The following is a 25,165-nucleotide window of genomic DNA, read 5'->3' as shown; positions in this document are numbered from 1 at the left end:
GGGAGATGGCTCAGTTGGTAAAATGCCTGCTATTTAAGCACAGGGACTTGAGTTTGGATCCCCAGAACATAAAAGAGTCTTAACGACAGCATATTACCATAACCTCACAGGTTTGCTGGGATGAATAGAAAAAAAGCAGACATTGGCTAGCTAGTCAGGCTAGGCCAATCGAGTTTCAGATTCAGCGAGAGACCCTGTCTCAAAGAGTAAAGTGGAGAGTGATTGAGGAACACACATGACATCAACCTCTGACGTCTGTACACCTGTGAACATGCACATCCCTACACACAAACACCTGTCATATTCACAAAACTAGGTATATATTAATTTCTTGTCCTTTTCCCAAAATCCCTACCTGTATATTTCAAAAGGGTTCCTCCTATCTACTAACTTTTAAATAAAATTTGATTGTTCTTTAACTTCTAACTTTGTGTTTAGAAATAACAATAACAAATAGTTTTCTGGTGGCCTTGTTATTTTTTTAGGTTTGCTTTATGTGCATGAGTGTTGGGCCTGCATGTATACTGTATGCGTGCTCGTGTCCGCAGAGGTGAGAAGGCATTGGATCACCCAGATCTGTAGTCATGGATAGTTGTAAACAACCGCATGGGTGTTGGGAAACAAACCCAGGTCCTCTTCAAGAGTAACAAGTGCTCTTAACTGCTGAGCATCTCTCCAGCCCCACCTGGGACTTTAAAATAGCATACCATAAATATAAAAGGCAAGCTTCTGCTCCCAATTCTCAGGTCCTCTTAAATAACTAAAAACGCATATGAAATGTGTAAATTTTATACTTTCCTTTTTCATCATGTACTGCTAAATCCTTCATTTTTATCTTTCCTTTATAGTGGCCACGACTCCTATTTTAACGGAAAAAGTGGAGGTGAGCCCCAGAGAGAAGGCCCGTTTGCTCTCCACTCTGCAGCCTGGTGGTAGAAGAGGAGCCTGGATCTAAAGGTATGGCAGGTGGGGACAGTTTGTTAGCTGTAATTTTAGATCATGGTTTGATTTAACAAACTATAAAGAGTATTCTCTGTAACAAGTAAAATCATGTAATGTTTCACTTTTTCAAATTTCAATTCTAATACTTGAGAAGCCTGTGTTCCATTATATGTTAGCTAGAAAAATAGCATATCAGAAGCATCAAAGTTCTGTATGTCTGTTCTTTGTGTTGTAAAAATAACAGGAATAGAATTAAAATTTTGAAATGGAAGAATCCGGAGAAAGTGCACATTGTCATGCTTAGAAAAATTGAGGGCTTGTGGCAAGGGGGTGGGCAGAGCACTCCCCGCAAGGGTGGGCAGAGCACTCCTCGCAAGGGTGAGCTGCTGTCATACTGAGCAGAGTGCTGCCCGTTCCCAGGACCTACAGGGAAAATAGGGAACCTTAGGTTAGAAAAATTAAAAGACTGTGACATTGAGACGGCTTTAAGATTGGGTTTATTTGCTTTGGGAAATTGTAGAGTTCTTTTGCTAGAAGGTCCTCTAAGTTGTCATGTGCCAGCTGCTTTCCCATTTCTGGACCTTCGCAAAGCTTCCTGACGCCACAGTGCAAGAGGGCCTGGCATGACAGACAGGTGGTGGTCTCTGTCTGGAGCAATAGCTGACATAGTTCTAAAAACATGCAAACTTATAGCTCTTTTATATTTTTGGAAACTGTTAAAATTTAAGCATAGAAAGTCTCGTGTTTTATTCTGCATATTCCGTTGGTCATGTGGCTAACACTAGCCTGTTAAATTTTGATGATTCATGTAATGTCTCCAAGTACCTTTATTGACATTGACATTGAATTGTGGATTCTTAATGAATCGTCTCTATCAAGAGTGGAGAGAAGGATGTACGACAGAGTTTAAAAATAGTATATTCAAGAAGGATTATTGAGAATAGTTCTCTGAAATGTGAGATAAGATAGGAGAGGTGAAACAGAGTGTGGCAATCTGAAGATGGCATTTGGAAGCAAAAAGACTTTTTTATTTCTTTTAATTGAGTCAGAAAGTATGACGAATGGTTAGGTTGGAAAACACACTTTGTGGACTAAAGGACCAGATATTGTTTTGATTTTTTTATTCTTTCTTTTTTTTTTTTTAAACAAGGTCTTTTTCTATACCCAGGCTGGACTGAAATTCACAATACAGCCCAGACTAGCCTTGAACTCAAAGCAGCCCCCTGCCTCAGCCTCCAGAGGCCTGTGGTTGCAGGCCTGAGCCACCACACCTGGCTTAGAGTTAGAGTGAAGTTATGAGGGAAGTGAAAAAACAGACGAGCTGGACTGGGCCGCATCTGTGATCCCAGGGAAGGCTGGAGCAGACGGATTGTGATTTTGTTGCCGGTCCTTGCTATGATCGAGAGACCCCCATTTCCAAAACCAAGGGAAACAAACAAGCAAACAACAACAACAACAACAACAAAGCGAAGCAAGAAATCCGTGTAAGATCAAAAGCTTGTCTTCGAAGAAATGGGCAAGTCAGGAGAATGATAGGGAGGATGATGGGGAAGTCAGGAGGATGACAGGGAAGTCAGGAGGATGATGGGAAAATCAGAGGATGATGGGAAAATCAGAGGATGATGGGAAAATCAGAAGATGATGGGAAAATCAGAGGATGATGGGGAAGCCAGAGGATGATGGGGAAGCCAGAGGATGATGGGGAAGCCAGAGGATGATGGGGAAGCCAGAGGATGATGGGAAAATCAGAGGATGATGGGGAAGCCAGAGGATGATGGGGAAGCCAGAGGATGATGGGGAAGCCAGAGGATGGCGGGGAAGTAGAAGGATGATAGGGAAGTTGGAGGATTTAATTGCATTGGTTTTCTTTTCTGCTGCTGTAATCAAACACATAAGTGTCAGGGTCCAGCCTTGATGGGGTTCACACATTCCAGGGTAGAGGTGTGTGGATTAGAAATATCAGGCATTTTGTAGGAACCCTGAATAACTCAAGACTTAGTCATGGCAGTGAAGAGTGGAACATTTGTTACTGCCATGGGTAGTAGTTTAAGAGTATGTAAGAAGCCAGCTTGGACATTGACATGGGTTATTAACGGGGGAATTTGTGTTACACATTTTTAGAATAAAGTTAATCGTTGTCATCATTTTTATGTTGCTTAAAATGAAGCCATACACAATTTAGTTTTTCCTGGATTGTGGTCTTATTCCCCAGGCACTTTGCATGTATAAATTCATGTCATGATTATGGTGTTCTATTGAAATAGATGAGGTTAAGTATCCTTTATCTGGAATGCTTCAGGCCAGAAGTGTTTCAGATTTTGGAGCTATTCAAACTTTGGAATATCTGAATAGAATTTCTGGTGGAATATCTCTACTCTGAAAATTTGAAATGTTCCAAGATCTGACGCCCAAGCTTTGAGTGCCAACATGACACCCTGAACACTGACATGACACCTCCAAATTTGTACCTCTTACAGCATTCTGGATTTCAGACCAAGGATAGTCAACCTGTATTAATATTCTGTCCCCTTCTCTCTGTCTCTTGTATAATGAGAAAATGGGTCATGGTGCTTTGTTGCCTAGTGTTACATACTCATTATAGGATGGAATAGTTTCTAGAACTAAGATTTGTCCTCTAACCTTCTTGCTCCAGAACACAAACTCTGAATGCTATTTATCTATGCTACATACTTTTTTTTATATATCAAAAGTGTATATCAAGGTTTGCTTGGGAATTATTATATTTTGAATTACTGATTTTAATATATTTATAGGTAGTGTTATGGTTTAAATAAGATGCTGTGGGTTCCCCAAGGGGTGTAGTGGCAAAAATGCTGCAGGTCACTGAGTGGCAGCAGCGGGCAGCAGGCAGCAGGTCCCAAGACCACGGCAGGCCACAAAGGCAGCTGGGGTTCCAGCGGGTCCTAGGTATGGAACCACTTGGTGGGTGAGAGCCCAAAAGCAGCAAGTCCCAGGCAGGGAGCCACATGGCAGGTGAGAGACCGAGAGGGGTAGGCACACCATGCAGAGGAAGTGGGTATTTATTTAGTGGGTTATGGAGGAGTAAGGGAAAGGGGGAGAAGGGGAGATAAAAGAAGAGAAGAGGAGAGAGAAAGAGAAAAGAGGAGAGAGAGAGAGAGAGAGAGAGAGAGAGAGAGAGAGAGAGAGAGAGAAGAGTCACAGCAGCAGCTACCTCTTTGGGAGATAGACAAGAAAGGGCTTGGGCTGCAGACAGGAAGGAAGATCTGACTGTCTAGGTGGGGGAGGGGGGGGGAGGGAGTGGGCGGGGCTTGTCTCTTAAAGGGACAGAACAGACCATTACAGGTGTCATGATGGCACAATCTACATGAAAAGAAAGTAGCTTGTGAGGCTTGCTACATGGAATACACATTGTTTTATTGATTCCATAAACATTTTAAAAGTAGATTTTTATGTTGATGCAATCAGAATGGGAGGGGCTTGCTGCTTGGCCTCTGTCTAATGGTGGGAGGACCTGATCAGTCGAGTGCTGTCGCAGAGAGGACTCATTTGGTTCCATGGCTTCATGCACCTAGTATGGAATGCCAGGGGTCACGAGAGATAAAACTGTCACATGGCTTATGTCTTGTAGTCAGTGGACCTAGATGGAAAGCACATGTAGAATCCAGATGTGGTTTTGGTAAACAATAGACATGTTAAATATATTTTGTCTTGTTACCGCCGTATTTTGTATCCGAGAGATCCTGAAAGGATTTCATCAATAATAGCTGCTATTGGCATGTGCTATCATTCTTTGGCTTATAAATAGCTTCCACCCCTGAGCCCTAAAAACAGGGCTCTGCTGCCATAGAAACAGCTGTTAATAAACACGAGCGCTTTAGAAAATGTATGGGTTCAGGTCTGAAGGAAGGGGGCCTGCAAAGCTGAAATGCTGAAGGAGTGTACCCTAGGGGCAGGCACTGGGCACAACTGGGCCTTCTGAGTGGGGATCTCTATCTCAGATTTATTCCTGCGGCGCTGCTCCAGGTACTCCCCTACTTCAGTCAGTGTCTGAATTTTTACCAAATAAAGATGAGTTTCTTAAACTATAAATGCCCATGTGTGACAGATATGTTTAGTGACCTCCCATGCTTATTAAAAAACCAAGACCAAACAAACCAAATCACCAAAGCCAGCAAACAGACGGGACAGAGTGTGGTAAAGCAAATTTGATTTCTTTGGTTTTGGCCAGACGGCAGAGAAGGAAAGCCCAGTATTCTCTGCCTTGCCTGTATCACAGTTTACAGGAAAGGTGACAGGGGAGCCTGGAAATACACGGAACGTTTCCACTGTTTCTCTTGCTATGTTCCAGGTCCCTTCCAGGGCCTTATCTTATTAATAAAGGAATCTAAGAATGGACGGAAACACGAGCATAATTTTATTAGAGTTTGAAAGAAGATGGTCGTACAGAGCAGTAACAAAGCAGCTGCCTGCAGGGAAGAAGGAAAAAGCCGGGTATTTAAACTGGCATGGCGGTCAGACACGTGGCTGGCAAGTGGCCACAGGGCAGGGAGAAAAACTTTAGAGAAAATAAAAGGAAGTTCAAAATATTTGATGGGGGAGCCCAAAATGTTACAGAAAACATGCTCAGAAAAGAGAAGACAAGGTAAACTTACAAATGGAGACTCCTTTTGGCTTTGGCCCTTAAGTCTCCACACTCGGGGGAGGGAAGATGGGGGGAGGATTACAGTATCTTATTAAAGGATTAATTATTCTGCCTATCTCTTTCAACATGGACTAAGCTGAGCTACCTTCTGAGGAGTAGTCCCTTAGCCAAAGTGATTGAACCAGCCTGGCTGGTTCTCCATGCCCTGGAGATCCCATTCTCTGACCTTTAGATGCCCACCAGGGGACACATGATCCCTTTTGTACATCTTTAGTTTCATGGTTCAGCAGGTAAATGCATTTCCCCACAAGCTGGAGACCCATATGGTTAAACTTCTCCAGCAAGTGGTCCTCTGGCCTCCGCACGTATGTGTGCACACACAGAATTAATAAAAACATATACAAGAGAGAGAAAAACAACTCAGAAGTAAACCTCAGGACAGTGTGGCTGGAGTTTGAGAGAGGAAGCGTAACAGGCAAGCTGACAGTCTTGGTTGCTGCTGCTGGAGAAGCGGGGACACAGAAGAGAAAGAGGGAGCTGCTGGATTAGCGGTGGGGACGCCCCTTAGTGTTGAGTGAGAGAACACCCAAGTCAGGGCAAGCAGACTGAGGACCTAACACTGGGAGTCTGAGAAGGGACATGCAGAGGGGGAGGGGAGGACAAGCTGGGCTTTTGGAGCACAGTGTTGGGGGCACACAGTGTGAGATTGGAGTACAGTGTTGGGGGCACACAGTGTGGGATTGGAGTACAGTGTTGGGGCATGCAGTGTGGGATTGGAGCACAGTTTTGGGGCACGCAGTGTGGGATTCCCATGGCTAGTCTCCTCAGTGTGCCATGTACATCTGTACTCAGCCCATCCTCCCCTTCAGTCGCCCTCTTTTGCACTGCTCTCTTCCTTTACCCCAGTCTCCGTCTGCTTTCCAGGAAATACATGCATATGAATACATGATTTTATGTATCTGTGAAGAATTCTAGGACACAAATGAGAGAAAACATACAAGATTTATCTTTGCGTGTCTGATTCATCTTGCTGAATATGATCATCTTCAGTTAAATCCAATTTCTAGCAAATGATAGGATTTTTGTGTGTGACTGCTGTGCATATAAACCCCGTTTCTTTGTCCACCTGTCTAACCACAGATGATTTCAAAACATGGTACTTGTGAACAGTGGATGTTTGGGCATCTCTGACATACATTAATTTAGACCAGAAGTGGTATGTGGTATGTCTGGGTCATATGGTAGTTCCATTTTTAGGTTTTTGAAGAATTTCCATACAGATTTCACAGAGGCTGGACCGATTTCCATTCTCATCAACAGTATATAAGGGAGTCACAATGTGTAGAACTGGTGAGAGGGTGAAATAAAGGAGGAATTTCCTGTCATTTGAAGCCAGATAGGAACTGAGGGTCTGAGTCCGTGTGGACATGGAATTCAGCATCTTTAAGGTCTAACACTGCATCAGGACGTTATGGCGGGCACCTGCTCCAAGGTGTACGGATCAGGAACTATGGGTTCTATTAAGACTATAGCCTCATTTGTGGTCCCCAGGTCAGAGACCAATGTGTAGAATCCGTCTGGTTTCTTTAATGCCAAGATAAGGAGATTGCATGTAGAGTTACATGGCAACAGTCACCCAGAAGCCGGGGACTTATCCATGAGAAGCTGGGAGCTCTTTCTGGTTGGGCCTTCGAGGGAAGCTGCTGGGCTCATCAGCGGTCGTTGTGGAAGGAGCAGCTCTTAGTGCTCAGAGGGGGAAGTACTTCAGGCACCAGGGGGACATTGATGATGCTCTAGTAAAGACTCTGGGTGTTAGGAAGGACGTAGAAGCGTCTGGAATTTAAAAAAGCCTGCAATGGCTCTGAAATTCAGACATGGTATCTCTACCCCAGAAATGGGACAGCTTGGTAGAACCAGATAAGAATGAGTAGAAAGATGTTTGCCTATTGAACAGAATTGGTGGGAAGTGGGATGGATGGAGCTTCTGGTGAAGCAGGCATTGGATAGCCAACCACAGAAGGTGCTGAGACAGGAAAGTCACTCCCTTATCAATGAGTGCTATAATCTTGGTCCTTGGCAATCTAGGGTCACCCGAAGGTCATATCTATGGAGATAGAAAATACAGAAGCCTTTTAGCCTCAGTGCCCCATCAGTCCTCTTCATGATGCTCTTTGTAGTTTAGGAATAAAGTCATGGACATTTGATGTTCTTCCGTTTTAACCTAATCTTGCTGGCCTTGGTTGGAGGTCAGGCTTTCCTCATGTAGAAAGGAGGGGCTTTACTTCCAATGGGTCTCCACTTTGAAGACTGGACATAGGCCAGGGGAGGCTTCTAGCCTGGGCACTTTCAGACTGAAATGTGATCAACCTGACCACAAGGAAGTCTTTTGACCAGAATCTGGTTTAGGTCTTAGACTGAACTGTTCAGCCACTAGGTGGCGCTGTAGTATTTTCTGAGCTGGACAGGGAGTCAGCAGTCAGGAAGATAGCTTGTCATGTTTAACCTTTCCATTCCTCCAGTTTGGTTTTTCTGGCTCTTGGGGTCTCCTGGTTATTAAAGAACGTAAAGTCTGCATCTAATAAAGTGGGGAAAGGAGTCTGGGTCCCTGGTGTAGTATTTGAAACTATTCTGTTCTCTGAAGGAATTTGGCTTATAAAATGTACAGCCAGGATGGATTAGCCTTCCTAACTATGGGAGTCCACATTGGTACAGTTGTGCATGGTTTCAGCTAGCCTAAACTGAAAGAGACCAGGATTCTTGGCAGCTTCCTGGGTTGCCTTCTACAAGTTGTTATAGCTAATGGGTTTGATGATGACATTTTAATTTCCTTTAATACGTAGATAATTATATTATCTCAGTCCTTCCCTTGTCATCAGTGCCCTGATAGGCCAGTGGGATCCCATAACAGTCACAGCCATGGAAGTTGGCCTGGCTGTAACTGGATGATGAACGCGAACCTCAGCAGGCACGTGCTAAGGACCAGATGAGGCTTCTCGTGTGTGCAGCAGGTGGATGGAGTGATGGGGCTACATTGTTAGCCTAGGGCAAAGGCTCAGTGACCCTTTGACTTCCTTAATGAAGCCGGGGATCGTGGCTAAAAGAGCCTGATGTGGGACGGCACAGGGGAAAGAGGGTGTGTGTCTGAACGGTGACAAGGTCCTTATTAGCCACCTCATCGAGGGGAAAATTCTCTACAGGAGAAGGGATAATTTTTAATTGTTTATGTGTGCGGCAGATAATAAGAATTATGGAAGCCGGGCGGTGGTGGCGCACGCCTTTAATCCCAGCACTCGGGAGGCAGAGGCAGGTGGATCTCTGTGAGTTCGAGGCCAGCCTGGTCTACAAGAGCTAGTTCCAGGACAGGCTCTAAAAAAGCTGCAGAGAAACCCTGTCACGAAACCCCTCCCCCCCAAAAAAAAGAATTATGGAAGCCACGCAGTAGTGGCACACACCTGTAATCCCAGTACTCTGTGCGTTTGAGGCCAGTCTGGTCTACATAGTGAGTTCCAGGACAGCCAGAAGTCTGCTACACAGAGAAAACCTGTCTTCAAAAACAAACAAAAAACAAATCAGGTAGATGTTACTATGTTAGATCAAAAACCACAAAGAACCTTCTGAATTCCCTAATGTAGCTGAAGGGGCGTCCTGGCTGAAAGATCCTAAATTGGATTGTGTTGGGGACGGATTGGGCATGGGGAAGGGACTGTGTAGCTGGAGGTGCTATGGTCCTCATTAGCTATCTTGAGAAGAGGAGAGGTGTTATCTGAAGGAGTGGAATGGCTTTTATTGCTCCCTGAGTTCCTGAGCAAGCATGTGATGGAGAGAATCTATCAGTGTAAAGAGGGGTGTGGTAGGAAGGAGACCTGGAGGGAGGAGGAGGAGGAGGGACAGGAGAAGTTGAAGAGGGAGGTGTGGGGGAGGTGAAGGAGTAGGTGGCAGGAGAGAAGCTGGACTGAGCATGGACTTACGCAAAGGAGAGGCCAGCTATGACCGAGTTTAAGAAAAGTCACAAATGTAGGGGATCTAGTAAAGTGCGTAGGACATCCCTCTGCATCTTAGGGTCTTGTGGCAGCCATGAAGGTGTGGTTATGAGAAATATCAGAGTCCTTTCCTAAATTACAAAGAAATCTAATTGCAAGGTGAAGTAATAGCTCAGTGCGCCCCAAGGCAGCCAGCATTATCTATCTGAAAGTGGGTTAAGGGTCAAGGAAGTGGGTTAAAGGTCAAGCTTTCCTGTGAAGGAAATTGGTTTTCTCTTTCAGAGTCTTGAGAATCAAATTTAGATCTATTCCTTTTGCTGTGTTGTTGTTGTTAGTTTAGTTTAGTTTTGTTTTTGAGACAGGGTTTCTCTATGTAGCCCTGGCTGTCCTGGAACTTGCTTTGTAGACCAGGTTGGCCTCTCGAACTCACAGAGATCTGTCTATCTGTCTTCTGAGTGCTGAGATTAAAGAAATATGGCACCACTGCCTAGCCTAGATCAGTTCTTAAGACTACATCCCAGCAGTGACTCAGAAGGGACAGAGAACACGGGATCTGCCATATGGGTCCCATAGAAGTCCAACATCTGCCTGGGGCGGGAGCGGGGGTGGGGGCGGCAGACTTCTCCTGTTGTCAGAGTCCCAGTCCCACAGCTCTGATTCGACCCAATTCCCAGAGGGGGATGCAGTTTCTCTCTGGAGCCAAACCAACCGTGTGGGTCAGGCTAGACTGACCTTGAAGAGAAAGCTCACAAACTAAAACTGCGACAAATTAGTACTTTGTGTCACACACCAGTCATGAGGGAACGTGAAGGGGACTGACTCCCTGTCCTAGAGAAAGTGGAGACCTGGTTCCTAGTAGGTTTCTGGCTGGGACCTCCTGATACAAGCACAGCACTGTCAGCCACAGGCTTAGCTCCTCCCCACTCTAGAGAGCTGTGGTAAACGGTGTGGAGGAGGAGGAGCGAGCTGGGGGTGGAGCCTTACAGTGTGTGCAGGTCTGTCTCAGAGAGCTACTACTGCCATCTGTGCCATGCCCAGAATGCGGGGTTTCCCAGGGGGAGATAAAGTGCCTCTTATACCCTTGTGGGCTAGAGAAGGCCACTCTCCTTTACCATTGCCTTCAGATGCTACTCGAGTTATACCATGGCCAGGGGTCTTTTGTTGCAGATGGGAAATGAGTCTTTCCACAAGGGACAGAAAGGAACTCTTTCACTTCGATGGATACCAGCAGTCCAGAGTTAACAGACTGAAGGCCTTGGGGTATTCCTGGAGAGCAGCTCAGGAATGTCCTCTGCTGCCTTCAATATTCTGAAAGGGTCCAACTCATTGTCAAGTAGCAGGTGGAATCGGTTGGTGACCACACAGCCTTCCTGTAGGTGCCAGGGCAAGATGGTGACTCAGTAGGGCACCTCCGCGGGTTACAGAAGACCATGCCTAATCAAAAGCTCCTGTCTCAGCTCTTCCCACAAGATTCATTGTCTAGTCTTCAACTATACAGTAACATCTGATTGGCATTTAGCAAATGACAGTATAAACTGAGACTGCTCATTCATTTCCCGGCTGCCCAGACCTGGTCAATCACACAGAAACTATATTAATTACAACACTGTTTGGTCAATAGCTTAGGCATATTCCTAGCTAGCTCTTACATCTTAAATTAACCCATTTCAATTAATCTGTGTATCACCACGAGGCTGTGGCCTACTGGTAAGGTTCTGGCATCTTTTCATGGCATCTCCATGGCTCCGCCTTCTTTCTCTCAGCATTCAGTTTAGTTTTCCTGCCTAGCTCTAGTCTGCCCTGCCATAGGCCAAAGCAGCTTCTTTATTAACCTTATGATGATAAAGCATATTCACAGTATACAGAAGGTAATCCCACATCATGACAGATTATCTTCTTGACCAAGCTCTATCCCACTTCTGAGCCTACTTCTCATCTGGGCTCAACCTAGGACATACAGGTTGGAAAACACAAAACCAGTAACATTCTAACACCTCAAGGGCCATGTCTCTAGGATGCCATGAGCCTCCTTCTCCCACAGAAGTTCATGCCAAAAATAAGGGATACCAAAGGAATCTCCTGCTACACAGCCCACACCTGAAAGCACAGCCCTTGCTCTTTGGCCTCTGGGGGGAGATGGTGGTATTGATTTCACCAGTGGCAAACTCAAAACTCAAACATATTCTGCTTCTATAATTTTCACTTCCAAGACTTTATTGAGCTTCTGCTACCTCTTTTCTGTCCCTTCCCATATATATATATATATATATATATATATATATATATGTGTGTGTGTGTGTGTGTGTGTGTGTGTGTGTGTGTGTTTAGCTCAGTTCAGACCAGATTCTTTCTTGATGCAATGTGATAGTATTGATTAAAATCTAGTCTTACTATTTAAAGTAGGATCTGACTTAAACAAAAAATGATATGATTATTGAATTGAGATGGTAGATTGAGAAGTAATACATTGTGGGTACAGTCATGTCTACTTGAGTAGTATATTTTACTCCTGAAAGATTGTGTGATGTACGTTTAGTAATTATTGTGTGTGTGTATGTGTGTGTGTCTTCCCTTGTAAATTAGGTGTTATTGCCATTATTCAATCTATCTCAAAATGTACTTGCTGTGCTTAGCATGCTACTGATTACATGATAAGCATGCATAGGCTAAATTTCCTTCGCATGTTTTATTACTTCCCAGGGCATTGCTTTCAGACCTCTCGTGTACAACTTGAGGAAACTATACCAATCCACGCACAAGTTTTCTTTTTCTTCCACTTGATATTTTCAGAGTTCAAGTTCTACTTCACCTTGAGCTTTGTTAAGTGGCAAGCCTTACATTTTCCTTGAAAACTGGAGGCCCACGGGGACAGAGGGCCACACCCACCACTGCTGGAAGAAAAGGGAGCCGTGCATGGTCCTTTACTTGCAGTGCAGGCTCGCCTCCTAACGGCAGGGCACAGGGCAACGCCAGTGTCTTTAAGAAATTTCACACACTTATAGAACGACTGGTCTGTAGAAATTATTTTAAAGTGAGTCCTGAATTGAACTGCATTTCCTGTAAAGGTTTGGAAAAGGCTCTCTATCATCACGGCAAAACATTCTGGTTTAAAAGGCCAGCTTGAGTAGGAGCGAGGAAGTAACACAGTGCGGTGGGTTGCTAACCCCAACTTACTTTTGTGAGGGCCAAAGCAGAGAGGCTTCCTTACCAGACCAGCTAAAATTGGTCTGTTTGGGACTTAGGTGCCATCCTCCTCCAGATCCCTCAGAAACTCAGATAAAACAATTGTTTCCATTTACAGACACGGAGTCTGGCACAAGTGACTCCATCCAGTTGTCCTTGGCAGTGGAACCGGATCTAAACCCCGAATAGTGGCTTGTTTTATTTAACAGTCTGAACGTATGATCAAAATAGACATTGATTTCCACGTGTTGTCACCTCAAAAGCATACCTTATTGGACTTAGAGGTTTAGAGCTCGTCAAAAGGCCACCAGGGAGCACACACGCTCAGAGTTCCAGTCACTGTTTAAAAGACTTGAAAATGAACATTGACTAATTACATTGCTCTACCAAAATAATAGCATAATATATACACAGGCATATAAAATCTCGAATGCCAGTGGCTGGCAAACATTGCTATGTAAAAGTAACTGGAAGGAAAGCGGGAAAAGAAGTAACTCTTGACAGTCTAAAGCAAACCTAATAAGCCATGTTGAGCTATAGTACAAACCAGGCTGAAAATTGTAGACTTCATTATAATTCTTTCCGTCTATGCGACTGTGTTTTTCCCCAGCTGCTTCAAAAAATAATGAGCAATATACAAAAGTAGATAATGATAATGAACTTTGAAGGAAAAAAATTTAACTCATTACTTCTTTTATGTTTGTTTAGTTAGTTTTTGAGACAGAGTCCCTGTCTCCCATGCCAGCATAGACGTTGTTATCCTCCTGCCTCACCACCAAAGGGCTGTGATTGTGAGGTATGAGCCGCCGTACCTGGCTTCCATGGCCTCTTTGTAGGAATTTTGTAAAATATCTTTTCTCTGACTCAGCACGAAGTTTTTAAGACCTTGGTGGGATGACTTATTAGTATGTTTTATCTTTCAAGAAACTGTATATGTCTTCCATATTTGTTAGTGTTTTACAAATGGTACAAAACATTTCATAACCTCAGAAAGTTCAGTCTGCTCTCAAAGGCAACCATGATTCTTGTCTTAATCAGGGGTTCAGTGAAACACTACGCTTTGGTGAAACACTATGACCAAAAGCAGGTTGGGAAGAAAAGGATTTATTCAGCTTACATTTCCACATCGCTGATCAGCGCCAAAGGAAGTCAGGACAGGAACTCAAGCGTGGCTGGAACCTGGAGGCAGGAGCTAATGCAGAAACCATGGTTTATTGGCTTGCTCAACCTGTTTTTTTCTTTCTAAATAGACTCCAAAACCACCAGGTCAGGGATGGCACCACCCACAATGGGCTGGGCCCTCCTCCATTAATCACCAATTGAGAAAATGTGTTACAGCTGAATCTCACGGAGGCATTTCTTCAACTGAGGCTGCTCCTCTGCTAATGACTCTAGTTTATGTCAAGCTGACACAAAGCCAGCCAGGAGAATTTTTTTCCATCACTATTATTAACTTTTCCTGTTCTTGAATGCCAGATAAATTGAATCATTTGCTTTGTTGTTCATGATAGCATTGGCCTAGCACTGTATCTCAAAGATTCATCCATGCTCTTTTCTTCATAATTTAATTTTTAAAATTATATTACATCATTTCCCTCTTCCCCTTTCCTCCCTCCAGTAACCCCCTTGCTCACTCACCTTACTCGTAGCATCTTTATCTTTAATTGTTGTTACACACACACACACACACACACACGCACGCATGCAGGCATGCACACATGCACACATATATCCCTAAATACATAAATACAACCTGCACAGTTTTGGCCTGATAATTGATCTCTAGTTACATCCATCTTGTGAATGTCATAATTTCATTCTCACTCTCAGTGGAATAAAATGATTATTTTTTTCATGTACTCATTGCTTGATGGACATTTCGGCTGAGTCCCTGTCTTGGCTGTTCTGATCAGGAAACATGGGTGTTCAGTATTCACTGAGGTAGCTGGCTGGGCGAGATTTCCCTGGCTCACTGTGGGTGGAGCAGTGAGCTCTCCGGTAGCTTCAGATGTGAGCAGTGTAGCTGTGACTGTTGCCGTCTAAGTGGTCTGAGCTGGAGGAGTCTGGGCTATGAGGGTGACTGAACAGACCATTAGGGCAGGAGCTCTCAAAGATCCTTCTGCCCCTGTCTTTCTAATTGTGGGGAGCGTTTGCTGAAGGCCTCCCTTCTGGTTTGTGAACGAATGGCTCACAGGCAACCACGTTAGGATTCAGGACATGGTGGGTGGCTGTAGACTAAAATTATTGGGCTCATGGCCTTACAAAACTACCATAGTCTGGGACTTAAGATGTAATGTCACTCACTTTCCAGTACATGAAGGAATGCAGTTCTCCCATTAAACCAGGATCTGTTGCTCTGAGGTCTTGCGCTTCAGGTCCAGCTATCATTCTGGCCCAGAGGAAGAAATTCTTTGGACTGTCAGTCCCCAGGGATCAGGGTGCCTATTCTGTGACCTAGCGCTGACAGCACAGGAACAGTCTGACGGCACCAGTGGATGAGGTACCCTAAGCTGTGTGACTCTAGATCCTGGGGTGTTGGACACAGTAGTAGCCCTGGCTTTGTGGGCCTGGGTGCAGCAGTGTGGACCTGAAGAATCAGAAGCAGCACAGAGAACTACATTGTTCTCTAGAGAGGTAAGATTTCTCAGCAACTTGGAGCATGAGGGGCTAGTCCAGGGCCAGGTGAGCTGGGAGTTATGACAGTTTGGCCTGTGTGAATGGATGTCATAGGTAATATGATGCCTTGGGTGAGTGGCACCTCTGGAACTTAGAGGGAGAGCATTACATTAGGTAGAGTGTTCTTGTGGTCATGAAGCTGCTAATACTCATATATTGGGGGCTGCAGACTCCTGGCCCCTTGACTTGCCCCTTTGCCTGCCTCAGCCCCTTTGCCTGCTGTAGTGAACTGAGCAAAACAACTTGTTTACCTGTGCCTGCAGCTGCTCTGAGAACAGGACCCTGATAGCAGGGGAGTGGGTTCTGGTGAGGCCTGCAGCTGAAAGATCCCGAGAGCTGGGGCGTGGCTATCAGTTAAGGATCCCTGTATAAGCTTCCCTGGAGCACACTAAAGTTAGCATTCTTGTATCAAGAATGACCCGTGTCTCTGTGCGTGCATGTTTTTTTTTTTTTAACTTTCCAGCTTAGTTCCCGATTCGCGTACCGCCCCGTAGTGCAGGCGCTACATTCATATAGGCAGGATGCTTGGGATCTCTGTGTGGCCAGGTGTTGGCTCAGCTCTGGACTAAAGGAGCTCTGGAAGACTGATACTCTGTGTTGGCTGGGGGACCACCTCAGTTCAGCCCTAAAGGAATAGCGTACTATCTACTGCAATGGAGGACAGACAACTCTGCAGTAGCCTGGTCCCAAGGGTAGGGCGCAGTAATAATTCCATTTAGGGTTGCAGTGCTACTTGGTGGCATAGTGCAGGGAGCCTCTGCTGTGGAGAGGTGTGATAGCTAATTGCGCCAGGAACGGGGCGCATGGAAGGAGTGGGTCTAGTTCCTGGATGCTGCAATTCAGAACTAATGCGAGAGGTAAAGCAAGCTCATCTATGCTTGGTGGTAGCTCAGCCTGTCTCGAGGCAGCTGCCTCAGCCAGGCTCAGTGCCCGAGGACTGAGGGAGTCTCCAGTAGATACCCCACAGTGTGAGAGGGCTGTTGGGGAATAGTATTTTCAGGTGTGTGACTCTTGTTTATGCTGCATTTGCTTAAATCTGAAGCGATCTAAAACACCTGATCCTAAAAAAAGAGCTGAACGGCCAATAGTGAGGCAGGAGCAAGGATGGGCGTGGCTGGCGGGCAGAGAGACAAGTAGAAGGAGAAATCTAGGAGACGAGAAAGCAGCAAGAGAACAGGGAGAGGAGGACATCAGGGGCCAGCCACCCAGCAAGCCACGGAGAAAGAAGCAAAGAAAAGTATAGAGAAATAGAGAAAGATAAAAGCCTACAGGCAAAGGTAACCGGGATGATTTAAGAGAAGCTGGCAAGAAACAAGCCAAACTAAGGCCAGACATTCATAACTATGAATAAGCCTCTGCGTGTGATTTATTTGGGAGTTGGCTAGCGGGCCCCTCAAAAAGTCAAGAGTAAAATATCCTACAGCAGTTGGGGCTCTTCCTTATACTTTATCCTACAGAGAGACCCCTTCCTGCTTGACGGGTGAGGGGTGGAAGCAGAGTGCTTCCCTTCCCCAGTGGCTGTCCTGGGCTTCTGTCTTCCGCAGGGTGGCAGCGGCTGCTGCTTCACGGTTCCCCTCTGTCCCTCGGTTAGTTTGGTTGAAATGTAGTTCTTTGTTCATTGTTTGGATGGGGGACAGGGACGGTGGTAAGAATGGTAGGAAGTTTTGGTCAGCCATCTTTCTAATGACGCCCTCAAAATTCATGCTCTGATGTCAGTCTCAACAGATGTTATACAGGGCTGGACAGATAGCTCAGAGTTTAAGAGCACTGACTGTCCTTGCAGAGGTTCTGAGTTCAATTCCCAGCAACCACATGGTAGCTCCCAACCCTCTGTGATGAGAGCTGGTGTTTTCTGGCCTGCAGGGATATGTGTAGACAGAACACTATATACCCAATAAATAAATAAATCTTAAAAAGAAATAATTTTTTAAAAGATGCTAAACACATTCAAAGCTGCCAGCCACCTAATGGGACCAGATGGGATCAGCATCACCTGGGAACTCTTCACAAATGTTGTGTCTCCGCCTCCTCAGCAAACTGCAGAACTAGAAGATCTTGATAAGAGGTATCAGTCTGTTCTTTACCAGCTCTCCGGGTAGTTTCGGTTCATGCTAGAGTCTGAGAAACTAGTACAGCATTCCAAGGCCTTATATTGGAAAATTTTAAAAATAATTTTCATGGATACATACACACACACAGACTTAATCATCTAAGGTTTCCTTCTTCATAGTCCTTTTGAGGTTTGTCTAGGTTGTGTCTCCATTTTGCTCCATTTCACTGACCTCTATGTTCTATTGTATAAATATGTCACAATTTATTTGGTCACCTGTTGACATTAGGGGTTCTCCAGTTTGCCCATTGTGAATAATGGTAGCCTGACGTTTCATTTGCACTTTTATTGATTTATCTATTTATTTGGTTTTTTGAGACAGGGTTTCTCTGTAATACTGGCTGTACTGGAACTTACTCTGTAGACCAGGCAAACCTTGAACTCATAGAATTTCCTGCCTCTGCCTCTCGAGTGCTGGGGTGAAAGGTGTGTGCCAACACCACCTGGCTAGACTTCTTTGTTTCAAATGCAGAGTTGCTTTTTTTAAAAAAAATTCCCTTAGGTCAGTATATGGGGATGCAATAATTAGCTGTATACTAGTTCATTAGTTCTCTAGTGTTGCATAACAGATAGCCAGAGGCTGAAAGCAACAAAATGTGTCATCTCACTGTTTTGTTAGATCAGGAATCTTGGGATGATTCAGCAAGTCAAGGGGTCAGCAGGGAGCATGCTCACCTCAGGGATCACCTGCCTTAGACTCTACTTCCTATCAGTCCTGGCTGTCAATACCTCCTGACAAGGCATCTGACTTTCCTTGGAACCAAACAGGCTGAGAGCAGACAAAATACCCAGGAAGGAAGTCATTCTCTTTAAAATCCAGTCTTGGAAATACTTCTGATCATGCTGCCGTATTCTGGGCTGCAGAAGTGAGCTAATAAGTCCAAGCCATATTCAGAGGGAAAAGATTGTCTGGGCTGTGAATGGTAGGAAGTAGAGCCTGTGAGGCTCCAACTTGAAGGCTCTCCCCCATAGTGGTGGTTGTAAAAAGCTATAACACTCTTTTGTAGTCATTACTATACTTGACACTCCCATCAAGAACGAGAACTGATTCATGGCCTTGTGCTTGTTTGATATGGAGAGACCTTTTTCTAACAGAGAGAGCTGTGGACTTCATTGTGGCTTTTAAGTCGCTGTTGTCTAAGGACTATAGTTTTTGAACATTTTTTCGTGTGCTTATTAACCAGCTGTTCAGTATCTTCCTTAGCAAAAAGACTTCACATTTCCTTCATTTTAAAATGGAGCCATCTTACCTCTGCAGATTTGGAATACATGTATGTTAGACATAAGTGCTTCTTTGGATATGCACATAAGAAACACTCTTCTTCCAACCGGTGGCATGACTATTTTTTTGTCTTAATGGTTCTACACTGAAAGTAGCAGTTTTAATTTTGAGCAAATACAATTTGCTGTTCTTTTCTTTATAGTTCTTGGCTTTTGTTTATTTTTTGAGATGATATCTTGCTACTGTGTAGCCCAGATTGGTCTCAGTGTGCAGTCTTCCAGTTTGTTCCTCCTGGATGCTGGTGTTAGAGGAACCAGTATACTTGGCCAGTTCATCTTTTGTTCATTCATTGTTTCTTTGTTGATTTTTTTTCTTCATTTTTTTTTTGTGGTGGTGGGGGTTGGGGGATGACTGTGCCACAGTGCATATGTAGACATCTGAAGACATCTGGCAGAAAATGAGTCTCTCCTTCCCACCATGTGGGTTCCTGAGATCAATATCAGGTCATCAGGCTTGGCAACGAGCACCTTTATCCACCGAACCAAACCGCCTTGCTGACCCTCTTTATTGATTTTCTAGCTGAACAATCCATCCATTTTTGAAAGTGGAGGAAAGTTCCAAACTGTCGTTACATTAATCTTTCACTGTATATAGCCAATATGAAAAACGGAAGAGAACCAGCCTGGTCTACAAGAGCTAGTTCCAGGACAGGCTCTAAAAAGCTGCAGAGAAACCCTGTCTCGAAAAACCAAAAAAAAAAAAAAAAAAAAAAAAAAAAAAAAAAAAAAAAAAAAAAAAAAAAAAAAGAAAAACGGAAGAGGGACTGGGTCAATATCTCAGTCAGGAAAGTGCTTGCCGCACAAACCGAAGCTGCTGCGCCTGTGTGAACAGGTGGGTGTGGTAGTGCGCTGTTTGATTTTCACATTAGGAAGGCAGAGACAGGCTGATCCCTGGGGATGCTTGTCAGCCAAGCTGAATTGATGAGTTCCAGAAACAAACAGGATGGATCATGGACTATACCGACATGTATATACATGTATGTGCCTACTTTCACACACAGGCACTTGAATGCACCAACATGTTTCCAAAAACACCAAAAGAGGGACATTATAAATTGCATAGGCAATAAAAATAACAAATATGAATGAATATGTTACAAATTTGACAACCATGATGGAATGGATCAATGTCTTGAAGGATCCAATCTGACTCGCAGAGGAAAAAACAATTTGAATATATCCCTGTTAAGGAAATTGCACTGGTGGCTCATAACTATCCAGAATAGAAAGAACCAGCCCTAGATGACTCAGTGCGGTTTCTGTCAACACTAAGAGGGAAACAATACCAATTCTCTACAGTAGAAGCAAAAGAAATGCTTTCTAATTCATTCTGTAAGGTTCTTAGAGCCCTATTACAAAAACCAAGCGTGTTTCCAGATTAAAAAAAAAAACAAAAAACAAAAACTGTCCTTTGTTTCCCATGAACAGGGATACAAGATCCCTCAAAGTAATAAAGTCTAATGGTGCATAAATAGAAGCATATGTCACAACCGGTGGAATTTATCTGCCTTATATCAGTCTGATTCACCATTCTACAATGAAGTTCTGTAATATATAACATCAACTAAGAGGAAAATCAGTCAATAAACACATTTAACAAAGATTCAACATCCATTCACGAGAAAGACTTATCGAAAGCAGAGAGGATGTTTTTCAGCCTATAAAGACCAGTTATCACTTGTTTACATGGTGAGAAAGCAGGAAGTCTTTTGCTGATACCAGGAATATGAAAAGATCCACTTTTACCTCGTCTTTTCAACACAGCACTGGATGTACTAGCTGATGCATTAAGAGGAGAAAATAAAAAATTTAAAATATACTAATTGAGAAAGAAGAGTTAGCTATCTTTGTGCACAGAATGATTCTCTGTAGTTATTCCAAAAGAATAAAATCTTTACCTAGTAAGCAATTGCAGCAAGGTTACAAGATACAAGATTAGTCTGTAAAAGCCAATCATCCTCCTGTTTACTGGCAGTGAATAAATATGAACAGAATTTGAAATTAAAAGGAAAATATTAACATTAACTCCCCCCAAATAAGAACTACGCAGGCTTAAGTAACAAAATATACATAAGGTTGTGTGACAAACTCCAAAATGGAAAACACAAGGAAGAACTGATAGAAACATTCAGTTTGATGAGATATCATTTCTTCCCAGCCTAACCTACAGATCCAGTGCAAACCCAGTCAGAATTCCTAATCAGTTATTCTAACAGCATTGCTGAGCTAGTTCTGCAGTCTAATGGAGAGGTAAGGGACTCAGAATAGCCGGTGCTGTACTGAAGCAGGATAATATTGGATTTATACCACCTAATTTCAAAACTTACTATTTTCACATGTAATCAAGACATCATGGCTTAGGTGAATAAATCTGTGAAAAGATCAGCAGAGGAGAATAGAAAATCCAGAAATGGACCAATGCACAGATAGTCAACTGGATAGTCAACACAGATAGTTAACAGAGTAGCATAAGCAATACAAGATAGAAAAGACATGTTGGAGGGAGGGCAGGAAAGCCTGTAAGCCTAGCACTCAGGAGAACGAGGAAGTGCAGCCAGCCTGGGCTATATGACAAAGCACTATAAGCCTGATGAATATGAATATGACATGAATATGAATTTGAATATGACAAAGCACTGTTTCAACATGGTGTTGGAACAGCTTCTTCTACATGTTAGAAGAAGGAAAAGCAAGGAGGAGGAGGAGAGGAGGAAGAACAGGGAAGGAGGAAGAGGGAAGGGAGAAGAAAGATAGAAGGAAAAAGAAAAACAACCTAGACACAAATCACGGGTCATATACATCCTTCACAAAAAGCTAACTAAAAATGGATCACACATAAAGTACAACACTATAAAAATTCTAGAAGATAATGTTGAAAAAAATAGAAATGACCTTGAACTTGGTGACAGCTTTTCAATACTTCAACAAAGGCATGGTGCATGAAAGAAATATTGATAATACAGATTCCTTGATATTAAAATTTTCCAAGAAATGGGCAAGAGAAGGAAACAATAAAACACAGACTAAGAGAAAATATTTGCCACTGATGTATCTGATAAAGATCTAAACTATAAAGAGCTCTTAAAATTAACATTAAGAGGGGCTGGAGAGATGGCTCAGCGGTTAAGAGCATTGCCTGCTCTTCCAAAGGTCCTGAGTTCAATTCCCAGCAACCACATAGTGGCTCACAACCATCTGTAGTGAGGTCTGGTGCCCTCTTCTGGCCTTCAGGCATACACACAGACAGAATATTGTATACATAATAAATAAATAAATATTTTTAAAAATTTAACATTAAGAGGGCCTGAGCAATGGCTCAGTGGTAGAGAGCACTTACTGCTCTACCAGAGGATCCAAGTTTGACTCCCAGCACCCACATGGCAGCTCGCAGCCATACCTCCAGTTCCAGAGGGTCCAACTCCCTCTTCTGACATCTGCAGACACCATGCATGCATGTGGCACACAGACATGTGCAGACTAAAACCACTTATACACATAAAATATGCTAACAGTAAAATAAAATCTAATTCTTCAAAAATGATCAAAAGTTCTGAACAGATACATTGCCAAATAAGATGTGCAAGTGGCCAAGTATATGGAAAAGTGCTGCATACCACGACATCATGGAAAACTAAAGCGGGTTCCTGTGGACATGCAGAATAGCCGGAAGTCCAAAAACGCTGACAACACGAAATGCTGGGAAGATGTGGGCAGCAGGGCCTCTAGTGCTTCTGTGTGACACATGTAGCTCTAGCCCTGGAGAGGCGTAGGAAGGCAGCTCACAGGTCTGAAATCACCCTAGATTGCAGAATGAGCCCAAAATATGTCTTCTCCATAATTCAATAATTGGACTAGATCGGGTTTTGACTACTGAAAGATTTTATTCTTGCTATTCAAAATGAAAATACAGTTTTAGTATTAAATCTTCTATGTCATAGGTATGTTACTAATGGAGATGTCAAGATAGTGCAGATACCTGATATGCGTTCATCTTTCTCAAGTCAAATGGACATCTTCACCCGCTGCAGGCAAGAGTGGCTGTGCTCCAAGTTCAGCACTGTCTCTATATGCACCCCTCCTTTGGAGGTTCGTCCATTCATTTGGACAAAATTATTAGTCTGTTTTTACTTGCAGTGTTATATTCTCAGCTCTACTTTTGGACCCTTGTACATAAATTTAATGTCCCACTGTTATATTCAACTGACAGCATAATTTAAATTATCCGATCTTTTATATTTCTACTTAGTACCAATTGGTGAAGGATCTACAAAGGAAACAAATGCTTTCTACTGTGGAGAGATACATGGTCTCACGTAGAGACACGTGAGAAGTTGAGTAGCAGCACAAGTGGTCGTGCAGAGCAGTTTCCATACACTGCACATAGATGAACTGTGCCGGGTGCTTTTGTTCACCCATGCAGGACTCTGTTATAAAATATTGAAAGGCCCTCAAACTCCTGTCAGTTTACATGTTAATAAAAGTAAAATCTCCAAGAATATTTACATTTAATAGAAAGCAAAGATTTTGGGCTGCTTTGGTGGTTTCAATGAGGATGGCCCCCTAGGCTTATATGTTTGAATGCTTGGTCCCCAGTTAGTGGAACTGTTTAGGAAAAATTACTAGGCATGACCTTGTTGGAGGAGTGTCACTGAGGGATGGGCTGACACCAGGCCCAGGGGCTCCCTGCCTGTTACTTGTGGATCGGGATGTAAAGCACTATGCCTCTCAGCTCCCCACCATGATGTCCTGGACTCAGCCTCTGAAACTGTGAGCAAGCCCCAGTTAAACACTTTCTACTGTAAGGTTGTCTTGGTCATGGTGTCTCTTCACAGCAATGGAATTGGAACCTAGACTATTGAGGAGATAGAAGAGTGCTTGCCTTGGAAGCTCAGGATCATGGCTCTACCCCCAGAGCTCACATTTTAAAAAGCAAAAAAGCCAGGCATGGTAGCACAGACACAGGTGACTCTGAGGCTTGCTTAGCAGCTGGCTTAGCATAATCAACGAGACCCATGCTAATGAGAGACCCTGTCTCAAGGAATCTAAGGTGGTTGGCACCGAGGAACAGTACCTGAGGCTGAGCTCTGACCTACATGCACACGTACATGTAATAGAAATTAATAAGTATTTCTTTATCTTCTGTAGTTGTCATCTTGTGACTTTTTATATTTCCCCATTCATAACATTTGCTATATGATTTTTTTCTGTTGGTCTTTCCTAGTATTTTGAAATTAGAGAAAAAAAAAGTTTTTTTTGTTTGCTTTTTACCAATCAATAAGATCTTTCTATTCTGTATTTAGCAGAAGCAAAGGTAATATTGGGAAATGGTTTCCTGGTTCTGATGGATTAATGAGATATATTGGTTACAATCTTGTCTCAGCTTCACATGGCAGTAAAATAAACTAGGGGACCATGAAAATGAGCAACCTTAAAACAGCAGTAATAAAAGGAATGGGGAGTTAAAGTTTCCTGCTAGCAGATAATGTTTTTAACAGTTTCTGGAGGATGTTGGTAGCATGTGCTGCGGGACGGTGAGGCTGGTGCCTTAGCATCCTCCAGTCAGAGAATTCAGCTTCACCTGGCAAGACCTGGGTGACAGCAATAGGACTGAGTGCATCTGGCGGGTGGCAGTTGAAGTCAGCATGTAAGCCAGCTGTGAAAACAGCCCCTTCCCTATCTTTTCCTTTGAAAAACAAGCTAGGAGGAGGGAGGGCAGTCTGCTCAAGGAGGAAACTCTTTTCCGGAAGAAATCCAATGAAAATGGGACTTCCACTGTGGTTATTGGCTCTAAATAAAGGGCTAGCAAAATTTCTGTAAACAGTCGGATGGTAAATATTTTAGGATTTTTAAACCATATAAACTTAGTTCTGTCTTAAATGGCATTGCTATAAAAATTGAAAGTGCTGGGATCTAACTGCATTCTAGATAATGACAGTTCAGTCACTATTGCACCACATGCAGAGTAATGGGTTTGCTGTATCTCCAAATGTATAATAATAGTTACACTGTATAGCCAAATGTGTAATAGTTACGCTGTATAGCCAATGTATAATAGTTATCTGTATAGTCAAATGTACAGTGGGTATGCTGTATAGTCAATGTACAGTGGGTATACTGTATAGCCAAATGTACAGTGGGTATGCTGTATAGTCAAATGAGTAGGTTTGCTGTATAACCAGATGTATAGTGTGTGTGCTGTATAACCAGATGTATAGTGTGTATGCCATATAACCAGATGTACAGTGTGTGTGCCGTATAACCAGATGTACAGTATGTGTGCCGTATAACCAGATGCATAGTGTGTGTGCCGTATAACCAGATGTATAGTGTGTGTGCCGTATAACCAGATGTATAGTGTGTATGCTGTAT

The 25,165-nt window shown here is 43.4% G+C and overlaps 1 protein-coding gene across 3 annotated transcripts in view; it reads left to right on the top strand.

The window, feature by feature from the left end:
- Nrg4 (neuregulin 4) overlaps positions 1 to 25,165 on the top strand; it is a 109,179-nt gene that overhangs the window by 7,081 nt on the left and 76,933 nt on the right. For all 3 annotated transcript variants that reach the window (XM_038321833.2, XM_038321835.2, XM_038321832.2), the window contains exon 2: positions 849 to 957. The gene's annotated coding sequence lies outside the window, so the exon portion shown is untranslated. The remainder of the gene's footprint in view (positions 1 to 848; positions 958 to 25,165) is intronic.

This window comes from Arvicola amphibius, chromosome 3 (assembly GCF_903992535.2).
Source record: "Arvicola amphibius chromosome 3, mArvAmp1.2, whole genome shotgun sequence".
NCBI classification, from domain to species: domain Eukaryota; kingdom Metazoa; phylum Chordata; class Mammalia; order Rodentia; family Cricetidae; genus Arvicola; species Arvicola amphibius.
This window is presented reverse-complemented; position numbering and strand designations above follow the sequence as displayed.